Raw genomic sequence first — 23,136 nt, 5'->3', positions numbered from 1 at the left:
AGGGCGCTATCACCAGGGGGCTGACTGAAGACCAATTGGAGATACTTAATCAAAAGAAAAAGAAAATAATATGCACAGAGCTACATGGCAAGTTTATGCTTGAGTATGAAGGCCTGTAAAATACCTGAAGGACTGCAAGTACGCAATATCCTAAGGGTCTTCACCGATAACCCAAAGTTCAGCAAGAACTTTAGTGGGGTAGGCAACAAATGTAGCCGTGATTGGCTGATTCTGGTCATCGACACGGCCAAAGAAGAGTGCGACAAACAAGGCGCAAAACTCCTAGACCTTGAAAAGAAATTCCTTGAAGACAAGTCAATCCAAGATGCCAAAGATACATTAGACAAACTAGAAGTTGAGATCACCAAATTCAAGAACCTCACCTTAGATAGGAAGGTAGACAAGTTCAAAAAGGATTTGACTAACTACTCGGAAGAGAGAACTTATCCGTATTTAAGAACTACCTATTACACCGACCTACAAACAAACCAAGGCTACAATCGGGGCAACAGAGCAGTTAACTTCTCTGGCACCTCCTCAAGCGGCAGCGGAAGTTCCTCAAGCCTCACAGGTGCCACTGGACAGCAATTACCACAACCTTTTTTTCCCAGAGGGTGACAGAGAGGAAGACCCAGAAGGAGGCCCACACCATCGGGACAGCGTATGCGAACACGCCAATGGTATCAGAACCAAGGACCGAACGTGGGATACCAGTCTTTGTCCTATCCGACCGTGTAATGACTCCACCGGAGCTAGGACCTCTTGAAAAAGGACTGTCTTTTGTCCACGCAGAAAAAGCACAACCATTTGAGATCAAATTGGAGCTATGAAAGTTCTACAGAAATATACGACTAAAACACTTCTTTGAGGTATATTTGCCTTCAACCAGAGACATCAATCAGGAGGAACAACCTGATAAATCTGAAAACACCACGGGTTTCAAACAGAAATCTGTCTTCTACCCTCCACCAAGCTCCATTCCTGGCGAAATTGCAACATTTGAAAGAGTCGTCACAAAAACCATAATGGCAGCCTTCTCAAAACAAAATTTCTACAGAGATAATCTGGACAGAGAGGAAAGAGAGGCGATGAAGAACTTGGCAACAGACAAATCCATTACTATCAAACCTGCCAACAAGGGAGGTGGGATAGTTGTGTGGGACACCTCCAGTTATAACACCGAGTGTCTACAACTCCTAAGCGATCGAGAAACATACCAACCCCTTGATCGCAACCCAACTAAAAACCTCCAAGAAGAGATCAAAAGTCTCACACAGCATGCCCTAACACAAGGATGGATCTGTGAAGATGAACAACTTTTTTTGAACAAGACCCATCCACGGACCCCGGCATTTTACATTCTGTCAAAAATACATAAAGATTTAAGAAAACCACCAGGGAGACCTATAGTGTCTGCCTGTGGATCACTACTGGAACAACTATCCCTCTACACAACCTTCTTTTTAAAACCTTTTGTGGCTGATATGCCATCATATCTAAAAGTTACAACCTGTACAATAAACCTACTGGACAAAATCACCTTAACCACTGATAGCCTCCTGGCCACCATGGATGTAGAGGCTTTATATACATCGATCCCGCAATCAGAAGGTCTGGAAGCCATACGTGAAATCTTGAACGCCAGGGATGACATCGATTCTACTCCCACGGATTTCATCTTGGAGTGCACTAGGCTGGCAATGTCAGAAAATGTCTTTCTTTTTCAAAATCAGATCTACAAGCAAACAAAGGGTGTCAGCATGGGAGCTACTTTTGCCCCCGATATTGCGAATCAGTATATGTCCAGCTGTTACGCTCACCTGGTATCCACAGGGACGCCACCCAGCCGGGTTACTCACTGGTATGCTTCTCAGCTTTGCCCTGATGTGGTCTGCAGGGAAGGTTCTGCCTGAAAATGCAGGAGGACTGTGTTCAAGACTGACCAACTGGGGTAAGTATCCTCCCTCCACCCCCATATGATTTCAGTCCCTCTGGTGCCCTCTCCTCACCTTGTGGTACAATTAGGCGTGCTCTCCGTCCTGCCTTCTTGCAGGGGCACGTTGTCTTTCATGGGCGAGTACGGTCCAGTTACTTCACTGACGCCAGCCCGTTTGATATTGTTCAGGTAGGTCTTATTGCTGTTCTTTAGTTTTGTTGCTATCCTGCATGCCTTTCTTTGTTTAGAATGTCCCTTTTTTCTCCCTTAGGTATGCGGAGCTTCAGCACGGCGAACTGGCTTGGTTGAGCCCCGCTGGTAAATGATGGCGCATTAAGAGTGCTATGATGCGGTAAGTAAGCGTTATGCGCATCGCTACAAAGTCTTGCCTTTGCTAACCTGTGTTTTCCTTCCTTGTAGGTCGCGGTGTTCTTCAGCGCGAGTGGAATGTCCGGAGTGGTGCCAGCCGAGAGGCGACCAGCCAGGTAAGCCTTTTGAGCAGTTCGTAATTTGTAAATGTCTCTACTGCTTTCTTTAATGTTGCCTCTATCTTCCTCTTTCAGGTTGTTCTGTCCGGGAGGCGTGCAGATTTGAGGAAGCTGTTCTCAGTAGCTGCGAGTGTTTAAAGATGAAGACTGCAGGTAAGATGCTGCTGCTAATGATGTTCCTTTTGTCTCCTTGCAGGTTCTGCTTCTCCGAGGTTCGAGGGAATAGCTGGACACGGTGAGCGTCACGTTGCAAGCTGCAAAGTAACGCGAAGCGTGTTGTCTTGCTCGGGTGTGGTTTAAATAGCCCCAACAAAATAGTCCAGGTAAAGTAGTCCCTAGGCTACCACACCCAAAACACTAGACCGCATAGCTTGGTTCTTAGGAACCAAGCCATGTGGATGCCTCCATGTTGGCTGACAATACAATAAAGTAGTTCCCAAGCACATTGTTTTGCATGGTGTATGAGCCTGGCGCCATAGGCACCAGGACTTGCCCCATGAGGGCTTTTGAAGAGGATGCCAGGCTCTAGAGGCCCGAGTCCTGACTCCACCTGGCCAATGGGTTTGCCAGGGGGGGTTTTGGGCGAGGGTCGTGACAGCACTTCCCCCTAAGGCCCCTCCCATGGTGTTCCTTCTGTCTGGCCCAGGTTTGGTTGGGAAGTACCGATGGAATTTCCTCATTAGACGTGGTGGTGGATATTCTCACTGGGCTCCCAGGATCTATCTTGTGGTCCAAATCCTTTCCAATCGACAAGATAATATAGCTTGGTCCTAGAGTATTTAGAGTCCAAGATATCTTTGACTTCGAATTCTGGTTCTCCGTCAACAAGTATGGGCTTAGGTGGTATTCCAATCCATGTGCCGGGTTGCATTTGTTTCAGGAGGGACACATGGAATACCGGGTGGATGTGTAGATTAGGTAGTAAATCCAGTTTCACAGCTGCTGGGTTGATAATTGCCTTAATGGTATAGGGTCCTAAGAATCTGGGATGAAAGGTCTGGGTTCCCTTGATGGGTACGAATTTAGCGGCTAACCAAACTCTGTCTCCTACTTGATAATCAGGGGCCTTTTTCTGGTGTTGGTCAGCGAATCTCTTTTGTTTTTCTTTGGCATGAATAAGGTGTTCCTTTGCCCTTTTGAAAGCCTGAGTAATGGTTGTGTGTAGAGTCTTTACCGCTGCCATTTCCAAGCTGGCTGGAAGGTCTAGTTCAGAGGTACGTGGATGTCTGCCATAAAGGGTATAGAAGGGCGTTTGTCCCGTGCTTGAATGCAAAGAATTGTTATATGCATATTCGGCTATCCATAGTAGGTCTTTCCAATTCCTTTGTTCGTGGTGCAGCATGCACCGTAAATATTGCTCGAGTGTCTGATTGGTTCTCTCGGTTTGGCCGTCCGTTTGGGGATGGTGACTGGTAGATAGCCGAACGTCGATATGCGCCATTGCACAACATTTTTTACAGAAGTTTGAAACAAACTGGCTGCCTTGATCAGAGACCAGAACCGAAGGGAAGCCATGTAGCTTAACCACGCCCTCCAGGAACACTCTTGCTAAAGTGGCTGCATCAGGGAGGCCTTTCAGAGGAATAAAATGGGCCATCTTCGAGAATAAGTCCACAACTACAAGGATGGTGTTGAACCCTTGGCTTGGAGGTAGATCAGTGATGAAGTCAAGGGAAAGAGTGTGCCATGGAAGTGGAGGAATGTTCAATGGTTGTAGGAGACCAGATGGTTTTTGTTTCTGTGATTTATTTTGTGCGCAGACACCGCAGGACTGAATATACTGAATGATGTCCTTACGCCAGGTAGGCCACCAAAAGTTCTCTTTCACCTTAGCTAGGGTTTTGGCGATCCCAGGATGCCCTTCGATCTGTGAATCTTGATAGTTTGAAATAATATGCTGTTGTAATTCCTTCTTGGGTACATATAGGCGATCCCTAAAAAAGGGTAGATGGTCCTTGATGGTATATTGTTCTCCTTGAGTTTGCCATGCGAGGTAGGCATCAGGATTCATTGTCTGTTGGATTTATTTTCGTAGTTCTGCTTGTGTTAAGGCTGTCATGATACCCAAGAGTTTGTCTTCAGGTATAATAGGTACTGGGTCTCGAGTTGTATATACTATTTCATCTATGCCCATGCGAGATAAGGCATCCGCCTTTCCGTTTCTGACTCCTGGTCGAAATGTGATTACATAATCATATTCAGCGAAGAAAAGGGCCCAGTGTAATTGGCGCAAGGACTGGGCCTTGGCTGTTTTGAGATATTGCAGGTTTCGGTGGTCTGTGATGACTGTAATGGTGTGTCTGGCCCCCAGAAGGTAGTGCCTCCAGGCTTTAAAGGCAGATTTGATAGCCAGGAGTTCCTTGTCCTTGATGGCATAATTGATTTCTGGAGGTGAGAACTTTTTTGACCAGAAGGACACAGGATGTAGCTGGCTGGTTTCCGGGACTCTCTGTGAAAGGACAGCCCCCATTGCGAGACTGGACGCATCAGTTTCAACAACATAAGGGAGGTCTGGACGAGGATGTTGCAGGATTGGAGCGGAGGTAAACCTTTGTTTAAGTTCCTGAAAGACTTCTTCTGCTTCTTCGGTCCAAGCAAACTTTTTATTGTTTTTTCGTAATAGTACTGTGATTGGGTGCACAACCTGAGAGAAGTCTGGGATGAACCGGCAGTAGAAGTTCGCAAAGCCCAGCATGCTTTGTACCCTTTCAGAGACGTCAGTGAAGGCCATTTCAGAATGGCATCTACCTTGTGCACGTCCATTCTGATGCCTCCTGGAGTAAGGATAAAATCAAGAAATTCTACTTCGGTGACGTGAAAAAAGCATTTTTCAAGCTTTGCAAACAAGCGTTGTTGACGGAGCTTGGTGAGGACTGAACGAACGTGCCTGACATGATCTTGTTCCGAGGCTGAATATACTAAGATGTCGTCTATGTACACTAAGGCGCACACATCAATTCACTCCCTTAAGACGTCATTCATGAAATATTGGAATGCCGCAGGAGTGTTGTATAACCCAAAGAGCATGACTTGATATTCAAACAAGCCGTACTTAGTATGGAAGGCGGTTTTCCATTCATCTCCTTTTCTGACTAGGACCAGGTGGTACGCTCCTCGAAGGTCCAATTCGGTATAAATCTGGGCATCTTTAACTTGGTCTAGCATCTCAGGGATAAGTGGCAAGGAGTAGCGGTTCTTCACGGTGATCTGGTTCAATGCGCAGTAGTGAACACAGGTTCTCAAGTCTCCTTCCTTTTTCGGTACGAAGAACAAAGGACTGGCTGCGGGGGACTTCGAAGGACGGATAAATCCGTTTGCAAGGTACTGGTCTAAATAAGATTTCAAACAAAGGTTTTCTGGTTCTGCGAGACCGTAGTTCCTGCCACAAAGGATTTGTGCACCAGGAACAAGGTCGATCTGACAGTCATAGGGCCTTGCAGCGGCAATGTATTGGCTTGGTCCTTTCGGAAAACTTCCTGGAAATCATGGTATTCACTTGGCAAGGTATTAGTTGCTCCCAGGGTTGATACTGGCGCTCCGGGAGTCATGGGGATACAGACGTCGGGTTTCTCCTCTTGGTAATAGCAGGTAGGGGAGCAATCACCGGGAAGGTTAATTTTCGTGCCCGCCAGTTTATCAAAGGGTTGTGAGCAACCAACCATGGCATCCCTAGTATTAGCCTGAACTGAGGTGCCTTGATGAGATCGAATGAAATAGACTCCCGATGTCCATCCTGGCACAGCAAGGTTACCCTGGCTGTGCACTGGGTTACTGGTCCGGAAGCGATTTCTGTCCCATCCACAGTGGTTACCTTGTCCATAGTTGGTTTAGAACACAAAGGAAGCCCCATCTCTGCTGCCAGTTCTTGATCAATATAATTTACAACTGCTCCCCTATCGATGTATGCTTCAACAGCATGCATTCTTGACGACTGTTGGTGGTTAATTAAGATCACTGGTATTGCAAAGTGCGAGGTCAGCAACTCTTTCTTCTCACTCGACAAACTGACCTCTACGTTTGTCGAGTTTGGTAGTTTTCCGATTCCTTAGCTTCATCCTTCTCTGTGACCCCGACTGTTCTTCTTGGGGGTTTTACTGGACAGTCTTTCAGGAAATGTCCTGGTTTCCCACAATACAAACAAAGCTGTTGTTGTCTTCTTTTGTCCCGCTCTTGTTTTGTTAATGGAGGCCATATCCCTGCAATCTGCATGGGTTCTACAGCATTTTCAGGTACACAGGGTGTGTTTTCCCTTGGTCGAGCATACACGGTCCGAGGGTCGGTCTTAGACCGGTCTGCCTTTCGGTCCTGCAACCGGTCGTCTAGCTGCACGACCAGATTTATGAATTTTGCACAGTCTCTGGGTGGATCAACCACCTGGGCTAAGACGTCCTTTAATTTGTCTCATAAGCCTCGATGGAATAACGTGGTTCTTTTGTTTTCTGGACACCTAGCTTGGGGAACCAGTCTGTTGAAGGTAGCAATGTATGTTAACAAGTCCTGATTCCCCTGTCGGAGGGACAAGAGTTCATTGTCTACTGGTTGTTCCTGGGTATGGCGAGCAAAACGTTTTTCCAATTCTCTATGGAACCTACCAAAGTCATGTAATAGAGGATCGTCATGGGTTACCAACGGCACCAACCAATCTTCTGCACTACCACTCAGGTATGATAAGACAAAAGCTATCCGAGCTTGGTCGTTTGGAAATGCTCCAGGCCTATAAAGAAAATGAAGGTGGCACTGATTGATGAATGCTGCATACTTCCATGGGTCACCTGAGAACCTTTCTGGTGGTGCCAGGGGCACTGTTCCAGGTAACGTGATCTGTACCGAAGTGGGTGGTATGGCGGGGTTTGGCATTGTTGGATTGCTTCCAGGTAGAGGTGTCTGTCCTGCCTGTGATTGCAAGTATTGCCTGCTAATCTTTTCAGTGCGTTCTTTGGTCACTATTAGGTCTCTCCAGAGGGCATTAGTCTCTTGTCGGGCAGAATGAACCTCAGCACGAAGCTCTCCTAGTAATTGGGCCAATTGGTCAATTTCTGATGTCTCCATGGCGCCCAGGTGGATTGTTATGGTAGGCTTTGTGTTCTGTTACGCTCACCTGGTATCCACAGGGACGCCACCCAGCCGGGTTACTCTCTGGTATGCTACTCAGCTTTGCCCTGATGTGGTCTGCGGGGAAGGTTCTGCCTGAAAATACAGGAGGACTGTGTTCAAGACTGACCGACTGGGGTAAGTATCCTCCCTCCACCCCGTATGATTTCAGTCCCTCTGGCGCCCTCTCCTCACCTTGTGGTAGAATTAGGCGTGCTCTCCGTCCTGCCTTCTTGCAGTGGCGCGTTGTCTTTCATGGGCGAATGCGGTCCAGTTACTTCAATGACGCCGGCCCGTTTGATATTGTTCAGGTATTGTTCAGGTATTGCTGTTCCTTAGTTTTGTTGCTATCCTGCATGCCTTTCTTTGTTTAAAATGTCTCTTTTTTCTCCCTTAGGTATGCGGAGCTTCAGCGTGGCGAACTGGCTTGGTTGAGTTCCGCTGGTAAATGATGGCGCATTACGAGCACTATGATGTGGTAAGTGCTATGCGCAGCGCTGCAAAGTCTTGCCTTTGCTAACCTGGTTTTCCTTCCTTGTCGGTCGCAGTGTTCTTCAGCGCGAGTGGAATGTCCAGAGTGGTGCCAGCCGAGAGGCGACCAGCCAGGTAAGCCTTTTGAGCAGTTCGTAATTTGTAAATGTCTCTACTGCTTTCTTTAATGTTGCCTCTATCTTCCTCTTTCAGGTCATCATGTCCGGGAGGCGTTTAGATTCGAGAAAGATGTTCTCAGTAGCTGCAAGTGTTTAAAGAGGAAGACTGCAGGTAAGATGCTGCTGCTAATGATGTTCCTTTTGTCTCCTTGCAGGTTCTGCTTCTCCGAGGTTCGAAGGAATAGCTGGACACGGTGAGCATCACGTTGCAAGCTGCAAAGTAACGCGAAGCGTGTTGTCTTGCTCGGGTGTGGTTTAAATAGCCCCAACAAAATAGTCCAGGTAAAGTAGTCCCTAGGCTACCACACCCAAAACACTAGACTGCATAGCTTGGTTCTTAGGAACCAAGCTATGTGGATGCTTCCATGTTGGCTGACAATACAGTAAAGTAGTCCCCAAGCACATTGTTTTTCATGATGTATGAGCCTGGCCCCATGAGGGCTTTTGAAGAGAATGCCAGGCTCTAGAGGCCCGAGTCCTGACTCCACCTGGCCAATGGGTTTGCCAGAGGGGGTTTTGGGCGAGGGTCGTGACACAGCTATGAGAAGAATAACATATTCACGGAAGAGAACCCGTTCTTAGGAAATATTTCCCTTTGGAAACGTTTCATTGATGATATAATCATCATATGGAAAGGTACACCAGATGAACTACAGAATTTTCACAGCTGGATTAATCTAAGAAGTCCCCATAGAAAATTTACCATACATTGGGACTATCATCAAATCGACTTCTTAGACCTACATACATATAAAACAGGGGATCATCTAAAGACCGAATTATTCCGAAAACCAACAGATCACAACAGCTTACTTCATTTTCAAAGTTGTCATCCTATGGGTTTAAAATACAATCTTCCCTACAGACAGTTCTTACGTATTCGAAGGAATTGCACAGACATTACAATGTACAAGAAACATGCATCCCGGCTGACTGAAAGAGGCTACCCATGAAAATCCATCATTCAGGCCAACTGGCGGGCAAGACATACACCAAGAGAAGTCTGTCTGGAGACAAGGCCCAAAAAGGATCTGGAAAGGATAGGCTGTGTCACGACTTTTGGGCCATTAAGCCAATTGATACAAAAAACCATTAGGAAGAATTGGCATTTGGTCAAACAACCTGGAACATTGAACAACATCCCTTGTTTTGCTTTAAAAAACAAACAAGAATCTGAAAGACTCTTTAGTACATACTTTTATAGAGCCACCACCACAAACGGACAACACATTATGGAACCTACCGCCCATTATGGGACATTACAAGTGTGGCCATTGTGTAGCTTGTCCCCTTACATTACAAAATAAATCATTTGAACACCAAACAATCAAATGGACTATGAAAGATCACACAAATTGCAACACAAACGGCGTAATATATATAATACAGTGCCCGTGTGGACTTCTGTATGTAGGGAAGACCATACGCCCTATTAAAATGCGCATCTCTGAGCATCGCTCCTGTATCAGAAACAGGGTAGCTGACAAACCCCTAGTTGAGCATTTTTGTAAACAAAACCATAACGACACAGGCCCTCATTACAAGTCAGGCGTTAACCCTTAACGCCTGATTCACACTTTAACGCCTGCTTTTTGCAGGCGTTAAAGTCCAAGGCGCTAAGCGACCTTGGTGCTAATTATGGCACCGTAATTTACGGTGCCGTAATTAGCGCCTTCCCAATTTCCATTATGCCCTATGGGGCAAAAATGGGAATGGGGAAGGGGCCATAGTGAATGGGGATTTACCGCCCAGCCAACCTTGGAATGGGGCGGTAAATCCGCCATCCACCATGGCGGAATCCGGCATGGACCATGGTGCTAATAGCACCATGGTCCAACGCCAGGGTTGTAATGAGGCCCACAGACTTGAGGTGGTTTGTCCTTCAAAAAGTGACACCTGCAAAACGGGGGGGGAGACCTTAGTAGAACACTGACTCAACTGGACCAACGTTGGGTTCATAAACTGAATACGGTACAGGCTGGACCTAATGTCTCAGTCGAGTGGAAGTCCTTCCTGTAACCCAGCTATCAAACACACAGTAAAGGGCCTTTTGTTTTGTTTTAATGAACCACTATGTCTACTGCAATCCTCTCCATGTTGTTATATGTGTTTAGCTGTGGTTTTTGCCCTTGTGATTTATCCACCAAGTTACGCAACATCAGCCTAACAAAAGTGTATACCAACTGTTCTTTTTTATTGCTAATCATGCACATTGTCATCAACCAATGCTAGGAAGATGTTGTTGTCTACAAAACATTCTTTTGAACTTGCTGTCATATCTTATTCTTACAATGTGTTTTGGCTTTGACACTGAATGACACACTCTAATGCGCAATAGGCACCACAATACTAATCTCGATATGCCTTGGAGCATTCATGTCATCTATGAAACATCTACACGCATGAATAATCACTAACATGGATTTATGAGAGTAAGTGTGGAAAAATGAAATGTCAAGTACATCTGTGTGTATCGCCAAGATGAACAACTGCCCACGTGGTGGGCACTGTGAATAACGTATTTGTATAACCAGACGTGAAGGTTTGCGTTTGGTTACCATGACGACAGAATATACACTAAAGTGTCTAATATACACTACAATATTGTAACACAAGAGCACATTGCCCTAAATTATTCACATCAATCATAGGGAAACTACAGAGGCCACCAGCCCCTTCTGCATTCACGCACGGTATTTATGCCCATTCCAAAATGGCCGCTCATATATAAAGACACGGAGCCCTAGCAACAGCATTACCAACGCTGTGCTTCCAGGCCCCCGCACTCAAAGAGTGACTCAGCACTCTCTGTGGACCTTTCGTCTGGAATTGTATGCTACTCGTGAGTGTCTCCACCCGCCAGGTACGCTTAGCCCTGAGGCTCTACATACCGTGCTAGACACGGACATAGACAATGAAATCATCTTTAACAATTATATGCCCTCCCTCTAGGATACCTCCTCCGGGCCAGGCAAGACAAATGTTTTTTGTTTACACTAGCAGGACCGAAGCCTCTATTTAGAGGTAAGATTTTCTCCATTACTTTTTGCTTACCAAACCGTGCACACAGCTTTGGGCTGGTGCTAACTGACAACCATTCAGTGAAAGGAGACATAATTATTATATTAAATGTTGCTCCTTCGTTTGTATTAATAACAGAATCCCAAGGGAACATCTACAGATAAGATTAGACCCCCATCAAAGAGCCTGTGGCAATAATCACCCATAGGTAAGATGTGTTTTGTATAACTCACATGACGCAACTCATGATCAATTCAGCATGAAATAATGCTTATTCTAGCACTCCCCTGATTATATTTTTCCTTTCGCCTCCATAGCATGAACATCAGGTTCATACAACACCCCGTCCTGAAGAAGGCCGTGCAAAAGATGAGGCAAAGCAAGCCCACATAGACAGCTGAAACACCCCGGTGTAGACGCATTTTTTCAAAACCTCAGTGTATTATCGCTGACCTCTGAAAGAAGCAATTTTGTCACTTATTGTTCCTTGTCACAAATGTTCACTTGTTTTTTCCCATACAATACTGTCTTTTTAGGAATTGACAGCAAAGGACTCAAACCTATGTATGACCGGCTGAATGCCGATTGATGTTCAAGTTTTTCACACCACATTGAATGTTGATCCATGCAACTTTTATAAAATCAAGATTTTTCCAGAACTGGTTACGAAAGATTTATTTCTTTGTGTAGACACGTAGGATGACAGGGAAAGGAGAGTGCTTGAGTAAATATCCTGACCTATTCAATTGTATTTTTGTTCCACTTACACATCAGACTGGGGGAGTATGTGAAGAAGGATTTAATAATCTGGGAAAATGTCCTCACAGATTTCAACGGGGCCGTACTTTGGCACACGCCATTGAATTCAGGGGACAAAAGAGTCCTTTTCATGCAGCTGGGTGCAAGGGTTTTGGGGCCATGTTAGAAACAGAATGGGTGGCAGGACAATGGCCTAATTCTTGGCATGCAGCAGGATGGACCAAAAACGTGAACCTGTTAGAAATGTTATCAATCTGGCTAGCCCTACACATATGTGGCAGGCGCCTAGCAAACACTGAACTCAATGTTTGGTCTGACAACATGGCAGTGGTGGGGATTATCAACAGGAGAACAACCAAATGCCATTTGGTACTGAGAGTTCTAAGAGCCATCACAAAAATCATGCTTTATGAAAACATTGTTGACAGAGCAAAACACATCGCTGGAGCAGATAATAACATTGCAGAGGCTTTATCTCGCTTTCAGTGGACACAATTTCAAGAACTAGCGCCTCGCACCCAGAAAGAGATGACACAGATCCCAGGAGACTGCTGGGCGATCCTAGAGGATTAGAAGAATTCGCATCAACGCCAATGCCGAACGGCCGGGGCCCGGATGCACAACCTCATTCAAGCACCTCAAGCACGGGTGCATGCAGTGTTCTGCCTACAGAAATTACAAACCCTGATACGGGGTTCCTCGTAGAAATGGCGACGAAAGCCCTGGCGGGCAACACTACAGCCCAATACAGCAAGTGCTTGCAAACAGTATTAAAAGTGGCAGGGCAAAACCATGTAGAGTTATTGACAATAAAAGCCATTAATGCTTTTCTAAGGTGGACTCACAATCAAGGTTTTAAAAGAGATTGGGCAAAAAGACATCTCACGGCAGTATCTTATTTCTCAAAACTGCGAGGTGACACAGACCCAACACGAAGCGCATTAATCGCCTATTCTCTAAAAGGCTGGGGCAAGGTGGAAAGACCACAAATAGATTCACGGCGCCTGTTAGGTTTTCAAAAATTGGTTAAAATAACAGGCTTGTTAGACAGCTCATGCTCACATCCATATTAAACACTATCGTTCAGGACGGCTTTCTCGCTTGCATATTTTCGGGCATTTCGTGTAGGTGAGCTCATAGCATCCAGCACCAAAGCTAGCAATGGCCTTTGGTATGATGGAGACCAGGGTAAGAGCCCACAGTGTCACCATTTATGTCCAAAGATCTAAAACAGGCACAAAAAGAGAAATAAATATTTACTGTATTGATTATGCCACCAACTGCCCTGTGTGCACAACCAATCTCTACTGTGCACAACGCCCCAAGGTTGGGGGAAGATTTTTTATACATAGGGACACCTCAGCCTTGAGCCACTACCTGTTCAAAGGGGTCTTGATGAAAGCCATAAGTAAAGCTGGTTGGGACCCCAAAGAGTTTGACGACCACTCCTTCCGAATTGGGGCAGCAACCACTGCATGACAGGGAGGCATGGGGGTACAGCAGTTGAAACCCATAGGAGGGTGGAAATCAGACTGTTTTAAAAAATATATCAGACCCAAACTAATATAGATTTTCTTTTCCTCCCCCCGACCCCCTGCCGAAAACAGATCAGGACGCTCTGCTAAAATCTGCCTGGATAGTTGGGCACTCCTTCGTATTCAGAACCGGGCGATGGGCCGAAGATATAAAAGATGGGCCAGCTTTTAGGAACACAATCTCGTCATGGTGGGGCTACAGAGGCCGCTGTTGACCAGAAATCCATGACAACCTAGCCGACCTAGTTGCTTACAGGGACCAGCCTGAATTTGTAATCATTCACTTAGGAGGCAATGATTTGGTACCATGGGGAGGAAATGACTGTACGAGGAAATATGCGCCTCACCAGCCGGCATCGCCCACAATTGGAGCGACACAGGAATTGTTTACTCTGCAATCTTACCCAGAAAAACATGGCTGGGGGCCAACTGTTACAAATCAGTGGACACAGCCAGAAGAAAACTAAACAGGGGGGTGGAAAAATTCGGTACCACCAGGGCCCTCGGCTTCATAAACCACACTGCCATAACACTGGGCAACCCCAACCTTTTCCACAAGGACGGGACTCATCTATCTGGTTTGGGAATGTAGCATTTTCATAGACAAATAACAGATTATAACAAAAATAAATAAATAATGTTTTCGTTAAAAATGACTTCGGAAAAGCTAGCTCCTGTCGGCAAATCAACGCGATTCAGGGATAAGTAGTCATGACCGGCAACTCAGAGCCGAGGCTGCCTCAGCCCTCTTCGCTTTTTTCATTGTTTTTGGCGGTGACTGCTGCTGGCCCGACCTTCTATCGCTCGTCCCACCTTGGCTGCTGATTGCGAGGAAAAGCATGACCTTGCTTTCCCTGCGTGTATTTGTCTGTCTCTCTGTTCTGGCAGTGACAGCTCGCTGTGCTTCCCCTGCACTCTGCAGACGGTAAACAGACCTTGCTTGCTGCCTGCTTCAACTCTTCCTTCTAGAATAAAGCTGCCAGGGCAACTCACACAGCTCAATGATCAAAGACACATCTGTTCTCTGGGCGAGGTGAAAAAGCATGGGGCAATTCTGTGGACGATACGAGGGCCTTCGGGCAATTGAGGCAGCAATCTAAATGGCCGGGGCAGTTCTGGAACTCTATGATGTGACATGGACAGTTCCAGTAGTAATGGGAGTTTGGCAGGCAGCACATGTCTGGGTAATGTTTAGCAGCATGGGCAATTCTCGAAGCATTGCAATGTGGCAAAGGAGACTTCTGGAGAAGAGGGCAATGTGCAGTTCAGTGGCAGTACTTGCTTCATTGTGATGTGGAGTGGGCCACTTTTGGTGCATGTGGTATGGCACAAGCAAGGGCACAATGTGAAATGACATAGGAAGTTCTGGGGCAATGGGGTGAGGCATCGGGCACTCTTAGTGGTAATGTGTGACGTACGGGAGAATCAGGGGAAAATGTGTAGTGGCATAGTCAGTTATAGGGCAATCTGACCCAGCATGAGGCAGTTCTGGGTCAATGTGGTAAGTCATCGGGCAATTCAGTGAACAATGTGACGTGGCGTGGATAGTTCTGGGTGCATTCTGATGTTATGTTATGTTATTTTGCATTTATATAGCGCCTTATATACCATTGGTATGGTCTGAAGGCGCTGGTAGGTTGAACGCCCTTGGGAACCGAAGTTCGGGTCAGCAGAGAGAGTATAGAGAGTCCAAAGGTGCGTGTGCGCACCAGGTATGTGTGCAGCTGGTGCGGAATTCGTGTGGTAGCTGCTTCTTAGCTGTAGGTGTGGTGGTTGAGAGATCAGGAGAATGTGTTCGCTCTGGCAGGATTTATCCAGACCGAGTGTGGCTGCGTTAGGCCTGAGGAGAACGCCTGGCTGGGGGGGTGAAACCAGCAGTGTTTACTTAGAGTGATGGGAAGTGAGCAGGAGATGTTGATATGAGAACAGTTATACCGAATGGTGTCATAGTATCTCTGTGTTCTAGTTGAGTGGTGGTGTAAAGAAGAGAGTAAGCGTGGGGTGTGGTATGATATATGCTCTTACAAATGTTCCCTGCATTCCACTTTGTACAGAGAGGCTATTGCGGTCACTTCAAATGTAACTTTCCTCAGAAAGCACTGGGAGCACTTTCTAAGATCACAGGGATGCGATTGGGTACACTTCTAAATGCAATTGTGCACACTTCTAAATGCAACTTTTTGGAGAGGCTATTAGGAACAACTTCTAAATGCGCTTGGGTACACTTCTAAATCCAATTGGGCACATTTCTAAATGCAACTTTTCTCAGAGGGACTATTGGGCACAACTTCTAAATGCAATTGGGTACACTTCTAGATGTAATTGGGCACATTCTAATGCAGCTTTCTCAGGGAGGCTATTGGTCAACTTCTAAATGCATTTGGGGATACTTCTAAATGCAACTTTCTCAGAGAGGCTATTGGTCAAACTTCTAAATGCAATTGGCGATACTTCTAAATGCAATTGGGCACACTTCTAGATGCAACTTTCTCAGAGAGGCTATTGGGCACAACTTCTAATGCAATTGGTGATACTTCTAAATGCAATTGGGCATACTTCTAGATGCAACTTTCTCAGAGAGGCTATTGGGCACAACTTCTAATGCAATTGGCGATACTTCTAAATGCAATTGGGCACACTTCTAGATGCAACTTTCTCAGAGAGGCTATTGGGCACAACTTCTAATGCAATTGGTGATACTTCTAAATGCAATTGGGCATACTTCTAGATGCAACTTTCTCAGAGAGGCTATTGGGCACAACTTCTAAATGCGATTGGGTACACTTCTAAATGCAATTGGGCATACTTCTGGAAGCAACTTTTCACAGAGAGGCTATTGGGCAAAACTTCTAAATGCAACTTTCTCAGAGAGGCTATTGGGCACAACTTCTAAATGCAATTGGGTATACTTCCAAATGCAAATTTTCTCAGAGGCTATTGGGCACAACTTCTAAATGCAATTGGGCACACTTCTAGATGCAACCTTTCACAGAGAGGCTATTGGGCACTTCTAAATGCAAATTTTCTCAGAGAGGCTATTGGGCACACTTCTAAATGCAACTTTTCAGGGAGGCTATTGGGCACAACTTCTAAATACAATTGGGCACACTTCTAAATGCAATTGGGCACACTTCTAAATGCAACTTTTCTCAGAGAGGCTATTGGGTACAACTTCTAAATGCAATTGGGCACACTTTTAAATGCAACTTTTCTCAGAGAGGCTATTGGGCACAACTTCTAGATGCAATTGGGGATACTTCTAAATGCAACTTTTCAGAGAGGCTATTGGGCTCAACTTCTAAATGCAATTGGGCACACTTCTAAATGCAACTTTTCTCAGAGAGGCTATTGGGCACAACTTCTAAATGCAATTGGGCACACTTCTAAGTGCAATTGGGCACACTTCTAAATGCAACTTTTCTCAGAGAGGTTATTGGGCACAACTTCTAAATGCAATAGGGAACACTTCTAAATGCAACTTTTCTCAGAGGGTCTATTGGTCACAACTTCTAGATGCAATTGGGGATACTTCTAAATGCAACTTTTCTCAGAGAGGTTATTGGGCTCAACTTCTAAATGCAATTGGGCACACTTCTAAAATGCAACTTTTCTCAGAGAGGCTATTGGGCACAACTTCTAAATGCAATTGGGCACACTTCTAAGTGCTATTGGGCACAACTTCTAATGCAATTGGCGATACTTCTAAATGCAATTGGGCACACTTCTAGATGCAACTTTCTCAGAGAGGCTATTGGGCACAACTTCTAATGCAATTGGTGATACTTCTAAATGCAATTGGGCATACTTCTAGATGCAACTTTCTCAGAGAGGCTATTGGGCACAACTTCTAAATGCAATTGGGTACACTTCTAAATGCAATTGGGCATACTTCTGGAAGCAACTTTTCACAGAGAGGCTATTGGGCACACTTCTAAATGCAACTTTTCTCAGAGAGGCTATTGGGCACAACTTCTAAATGCAACTTTTCTCAGAGAGGCTATTGGGCACAACTTCTAAATGCAATTGGGCACACTTCTAAATGCAATTGGGCACACTTCTAAATGCAACTTTTCTCAGAGAGGCTATTGGGCACAACTTCTAAATGTAATTGGGCACACTTCTAAATGCAATTGGGCACACTTCTAAATGCAACCTCTCTCAGAGGGTCTATTGGGCACAACTTCTAATTGCAATTGGGCACACTTCTAAATGCAATTGGGCACACTTCTAAATGCAACTTTTCTCAGAGAGGCTATTGGGGACAACTTTTAAATGCAATTGGGTACAACTTTCACATGCAAGGGACAGGGTTTCTGAATGCAATTATAATGAATTTACGGTGGTGATGCTTTGTTAGATGAGTGGTAGGGTAGTATGGCCTGAGATCGTTGCTTCTGGCCCCGCCCTTGCCACACTTACTTGTTGTTGGCTTCTTGCTTCTCCTGCGGATACCTGCAGATACGATCTGGGGTTGTCCATGAAGGAGTTGTCCTTTGCCTCGGGTCCTTAGCCGCAGGGGCTGCCGGGCAGAGGGCTGCCCTAGGAGAACTGGTAATGGCGGGGGGTCCTCTCAGCTTGACCAGAGCGGGGGGGGCGGTCCGGGAGGCAGGAGGGAGGGAACCAGGAAGCGGGTGCGGGGATGGGGCAAGGAGCGCGGCAAGGGGGATTAGGGCCTGGAGGCACACAGATTTTCCCAATTCAAACAAAATGCGCCCAATTTCAGGCATGTGCAGTTACTGGTGCAAAGCGGGTGGAAGGGGGGCAGATCAGCTGGCAGTGTAATGTGCCTATAATTGTGTGGGAGAATGTGGAATGGTGGAGGTAAATTCTCAGAATACTGTGAGTAAAATGTGGAAAGTCTGGGGAAATGCGACCTGGCATTTTCTAATTCAGGAGCGGTCGATGGCAGGTGCATGGGTCAGCTCTCGGGTAATGTGTTGGCAAAGGGCAATAATAAGAGGGTGATTTAAAGTAAGATGGGGCATTCTGTGAGCGCTATGTTTGTAATTGGCATATTGTGGGTTCAGTGTGAGTCACGTAGGGAAAGGGTGTGGCAATTCAGGAGACGGATATGAAGTTGGATGGACAGTTCTGGGACAGTGTGACATTGCCTTGGGCTAATGCTGGCAGCAATGTGTGTGGCATGGTGCAAATCGGGCGGAAGGGGAGTGACATCAGACATTCTGCAGACAATGTGATGTGGCAATCCAATCTGGCCTCATTGTAGATGTCAGCTTCAAAAGTGTGCATACCTTGGATGATAACACTGGCACAGCATTTTTGATAGTGGCATCATTAATTCTCTATGTTTCAAAAAATAATTAGTCCAAAAGCAGACCTACACGCCTAAGTAGTGTGACAGCGGTGCACACCAAACACGGCCAAGCGTGTCACTGTCATGCGGTCTACTGCTTGTCCGGAGACACGAGGGGGCAACACTGGTCGGCAGTGGCGGACTATGGAGAATGTTCATAACATTCAGGGGGCAACCATTTTGACTGTGAACAGTCAGCTGCATGCAATGGAACTATTTCAGGATCATTGCCACCTTGATCTGCCCAACACTGATTCACAGACTAGGTTGGGAGTCGCAAACCAGGTACAGGTTGACAACAGTATCTATGCCCTAATGACTGAATAAAATCCAAGGCATTGTAAGACAAAGGACCTACAAACTAAGCATTATAATGATATCACAACTGCTAGTTAAGCTAATGCCCAGCCCCACTCTAACTGCCATTTGGTTCCTGACAATACTATTGTGAAGGGAAAAATTGCTAATTTCCTTATGCCCATGGACAAATTCAACAAACACAAGACCATAAAGGTGTATTAACATTGCGTGGTTTACACTGCTTGGGCGATAAATTGGTAGATCCCTTCAAACTCAAATGGCTTATTTTATATAATATAACAATGTGGTCAAATCATCATCCGATACAATGTTAAAATTGATACATTAATTAGAAAAGTCCTTGAATTGCTGGGAGGGAATGTCAGGTGACCTACCACTGTTGAGCTTGACAGACATTGACATTCATGAAAATGTTAAAAGATATAATGCAGTAAGCAGGTCTTTCATACATAGTGCGAGGGGTGGAGGTGTAAACAATGCTCTTGGAAAATGTTGTGTTAGAGTTTCATATTTATGCCAAATCACCTTCACCTGTGAGACACCCAGCACTTTTTGCTGCACTTGGGGATTATTTTTATATGTTCCTGAGTGAGTGGGAACCCGTTTCCCCATTCATCCTTTCTTTTACTCTTTCTTTGGGAGTCATTTTTGAGTCCCTCCATACTTTATTTTTGGAATCATACTTTCCTATATCTTTTTGGTCATCTACATTTTGTTATTGCAGCACACAGCCCACACCTCCCTCACTGTGCATGCCATGATCAAGTCTCCACTAAGTACCATCCTTCTGCCCATCCCAACAGCAAATCCTGGGCTCTCCCCATCCAAAATGACTTCCTCCTTTTCTGTGATCAGGCCTTGAGGACACCTTGTCCTCCTCCATCTGCACCTCAGCACCGCCGAGCTACACCATTGATGTCTCCACCATTGACTTGCACCACAATACGCTCAGATTGCCTGCCTGTACTGCTGTTATCACCAGAAAATGTATCCTGTGCCCCTCTGCAGAGCATATGCCTGCCGTAACTATGCCCGCCTACACCATGTCTGATGTCACTGTTTTTGTTTATTTATTTTATTGTGCATTTGTAAGGTGCTTATGCATCAAGTAAATTGTGTTTCAAAGCACCCACAGGGCAACAGGGAGGGAATATGGGAATGAAAAACAATATATATCATTGAAACATGCAGGCGGACCTAGTAGGCCTCGTGAGCATTCAGAATGTGCAAGTGCAGAAAGAGAGAAGGGATGAGGGAGTGGGGGGTAAGTGCTGGGTGTACCCCGAGGGAAGTGCTGGGAAGTGAGCAGCTGTAAGTGCCTAGGTGAGAGGTTAATTGCATATGAATAAGTGCAGGCCTGTGGTGGCATAGGCCAGTAGGTGCCAAGGCAAGTGCTGAGAGCGGGCGGATGCTGAAGGCGATTGGGTGTGAGAGGCCAGGGCCCAAGAACAGACATAAGAGTCCTGGTCACCAATGCCACAAACTGTGGGGTTTAGCAGAGGACGTAGGAAGGGAAGGAGGAGGTGAAGAGGAAAGTCGTGAGGAGTTTCTGTAATTTAAGGAGATCCAGTTCAAGACGAAAAGGACGTGGAGGCTGTTCCATAGGAGGGAGCCTGCTGAGGAGAGATATCGGCACCAGCTCACGGTTTAGCAAAGCGCTTGACACACAGAGTGTTGGTGCCGTAGGAACGTAAGGACCAGGAGGGAGAGTATTTGGTGAGAGCAGATTATAGATAGCATGGTTCGGGGCTCCAGACAGCCTTATGGATGATGCATAGGGATTTGAATTTGATCCTTGCAGCAACCGGGAGGCAGTGGAAAGATTTTAGGGCTGTTGAGATGCAGTTCCTGGGCTTGAGGCCAAGGAGAAGTCTTGCAACCCTATTTTGGATTATCTGAAGGGGTCGTAAGGAAGAATAAGGTAGATTAGGGAAAAGGCTATTGCAGCTGTCTACACTAGAGCCAGAGCTCTAGAGACAATGAGCTTCTGGGGGAAAGTGAGAAAAGGAAGAATTCCTTTGAGGAGGTAGACTTGAAAGTGGGCTTCTTGGCAAGGTCCTGAATGTGAGGGAGAAAGGAAAGAGAGCAGTCGAAGATGACTCCAAGGTTTCTGGCTTCATATGAAGGAGAAGGAGAGAGCCCATAGAAGATGGCCAGAGTGAGGGGAAGAAAGAGTGAGCAGGAGTCACAATAGGAAGGAACTCAGTCTTGCTGGCATTGAGGCAGAGATCATTGGAAGTACACCAGGACTGTATGGCAGATAGGCAGTCAGGAATGATGGAAGAAGTAAGGAGAGGGTCAGAGGTTTGAAGAAGAGTTGTGTGTCATCTGCATAACACTGGAAGTTAGGGAGAAGGTGGAAATGAGGTCTGTAAGCTGTGCTAGATAGATGTTAAAGAGCCAGGAAGAAAGGTTGGAGCCCTGGGGGACACCGCAGGTGGATGTAGAGGTGGCAGAGGAGAAAGAGCCCAGAACCTCAGATGGGCGGTCATTGAGGAAGGAGGTCAGACAGTCCAGTGCCCGTTCTGAGATAGCTAGGGTGTAATGGAGCTGTTTTATGAGGATGGAATAGTTGACCGTATCAAATGCAGAGGAGAGATCAAGAAGAATGAGGACAGCTGGAGAGTTGGAGTCAAAAGATGCAAGAAGTTCCTCACAGGTATTCAGAAGAGCAGTTTTCATGCCTCACTGCTCTGTACTTGCCTCACACCCTGCTTGTGGCTGCAAATAATGGCCTCACCTTGTCTCATACCATGCCTATTGCTATTAAAAATGTCTTGTGCTCCACTGCATTGCCCATGGTTGCCAATACTTTGCAAAATGCCACGCCTATTATTACTACAAATGTCTTGCACCCTACTTCATAGTCCATTGTGACAGATCAACTTCCGGGACACCAGTGGTCCAGGGATGAATATCGATTTCGAAACCATTAATCAACCTCACACCTCTAGTACACCAGAAGGGATCCGAACAGATTGGAATACAAGTGAATTATAAGACCTCCTTGTCCAAATTCTGGTAACGTGGACAGAACAGCAGGCTTATCTCTGCAAGGTTGTAAATCATTGGTTAGTTGCAACACAGCGAAAATACAATTATTACCCAATCATAAAAGGGACTGTCCAGTCAAGGTTGTATAAAAATATTGAATTTATTATTACTGCAACAGACAGTTCTATCACACTACAAATACGACCAACCCTGTAAAGGAACACAGAGGACAGACAGTTTCATGAAGGAAAAGGATGCACTCTGAATAATGACAGGAGGTTAGTTGGTAAAGTATTCAGTCTTACTGTTCAAGGATATTCGGCTCCAGCACCAAGGGGACAAAGGGCCGTAACTGTCTCTAGGGGCCTTTGGAAAAGGATCAAGGGGGCAGAACCACAATGTAGCTATTGCTGAAGAATTTCTTGGTGCTCGACAGTGTTGATTCGGTTCCAGAGCACTTCGCAGCCCTTGAGACAGATTTAGTGGTGGGAGACAGCTGCAGGTATCAGGCGACAGGCAGTTCGACAAGCGAGGCTGGATGGACGGCTGCCGGCAGGCCAGCGCAGTGGCTTGGGGCCAGGAATCGCTCACTTTGTGCTGGTTGTTGGATCTTAAATACTGGTCGAGGCGTCTCGGACGGCTCTGGTGACTGCGGCATGACAACAGTCAGCAGTGCAGCTGGATGCAATGCGAGTATTCGACTGTATCGATAATGTCCTTAAAAGATGGACGCTGGTTGATGCTTGTGTGGCACTCCTTCTAGCTTCTTTGCAGGGCTTGTGGTGTCCTTTCCAGGCAGACAGGCCAAAACTCAGGAGAGTGTTGGCAGGCAACAGCTTTGCCCTTTATCCAGAGACTCCCCGGCACTTCCCTCCTAGAAAGCTTGCTGGTTGAACCTAGCAGGGCACACTGTGTGCTGGCTGGCTACCGATTCTGGAGCTGTTGGATGGGTCCTCTGAGTCCTGCATCTCCCTCTGTTCCCTGGGAGATGTTTAGGGAAGGGATCTTGCTTCCCTCTTGGAACTTC

This window comes from Ambystoma mexicanum, chromosome 5q (genome assembly GCF_040938575.1).
Source record: "Ambystoma mexicanum isolate Mex_15411 chromosome 5q, UKY_AmexF1_1, whole genome shotgun sequence".
Lineage (NCBI taxonomy): Eukaryota > Metazoa > Chordata > Amphibia > Caudata > Ambystomatidae > Ambystoma > Ambystoma mexicanum.
The sequence above is the reverse complement of the archived record's forward strand: the minus strand, read 5'-3'. Positions refer to the sequence as shown.